Genomic DNA, 1,468 nt, shown 5'->3' on the forward strand with positions numbered 1-1,468 from the left:
CAGATGCGGCAAGAAGCCAGTGGGAGTATCGTCAGATCGGGCTCAAGGTAATCGCCTCACGGATCCTGTCCTCGGCCAGTGGACCAGCCGGCCACAGGCTCTTCCGACACCTCCTCGGGCACCCTGCAGCGACACTTCGAAGCTGCGATGAGTCGGTTTCTGGCCGAACAGGGTATGAGAGCGCCCGTGCCACAAGCGCAAGTGCTCCACGAACACGGAGCACGAGACGTGGAGATGGAGTCAGTGGAGGAAGACAACTCCCATGATGAGTTCGACCCAGATGATCTGGATGGCCCATCCCCTTCGTCAGCGGTGGTAGCAACAGCCGCAGCCGGGGCGGGTGGATCGTCCATGATCCAGAGGGTATGGATCTCAGCCATATCGGATCTGAAGGAGTTCACGGGCAAGGATCAAGACGAGGATCGAGCGAGAATATGGATCAGCAAGGTCAAGTCGACCCTCATGAGAGATCAAGCGTCGGATGCCGAGAAGTGTCGGACCTTTGCGGATCTGCTAGCGGGAATTGGTATCGGCAGCTGGGTAGATCCACCAGGAACAAATGGCCAGATTTGCTGCGCAGCTTCCAGACCCAGTACTGTGGATTGGGAGTGTCGGTGGCACCATGCTCGCCGCAGATCGGATGAATCCCCGCTAGAATACCTACATCGACTAAATGTGGCCGGTCTACGGGCCAAGTTGAAGATCAAGGATGGGGGATCCAAGGTACTGCGGGAACATGTGGATCACTTCATCGAGACGTTGGGAGATGTGGATCTGGCCGACAGGCTGACCCTGTTACGTCTTCCAGACGCAGATGAGCTTGAAGAAGTGCTGCGGGATGTGGATCGCGCGAAACACCGCCAGAAGAAGGCGGCGGTCGGATCCGGCAAGTATCGCCAATATGCTCCGACGCCTACGGCTCCAGCTCAACGTGTCCACCAAGTCACGGCGCCCGACTCAGGAACTGAATCAGGATCCGACGGTTCGGACTCCGACCCTGAAGATTACCGTCGGGTCTGTCTCACTGCGTCCAACGATCGAACGGCGAAGACAGGAGACAACTCTCGACCGGAGGATACCGTACCCGGGGACCGTGGGATGTACAGATCCCGAGATCTCATGGACGGGGCAGCACAAGTCAGGTGTTCACAGTGCGGATCCCGGAAGCACACTGAATCTGGATGCTGGAAACATCTGGTCTGTGAGAAGTGTGGCAAGAAAGGTCATCCCGGATATCATTGTTTCTACGTGTGTCGCGGTTGTGGCGAGATTCACGACGTCGGCAAGTGTCCGATGGAGGAATTCTACAACCAGATCCGCCAGTGGTTTGATCCAGCCAAGCACAGAGGGATGTTGCCAGAAGTGGCCGAGAAGATGTTAAACCAGGCCGCTCGCCGGGTTTGAATCCGGTACGAGCCGAGCGATTCGTAGGTATTCCATTTATGCATTTGTGAACAAGACATCGGAA

The sequence above is a fragment of the Phytophthora infestans genome, genomic scaffold (genome assembly GCF_000142945.1).
Source record: "Phytophthora infestans T30-4 supercont1.200 genomic scaffold, whole genome shotgun sequence".
NCBI lineage: Eukaryota > Oomycota > Peronosporomycetes > Peronosporales > Peronosporaceae > Phytophthora > Phytophthora infestans.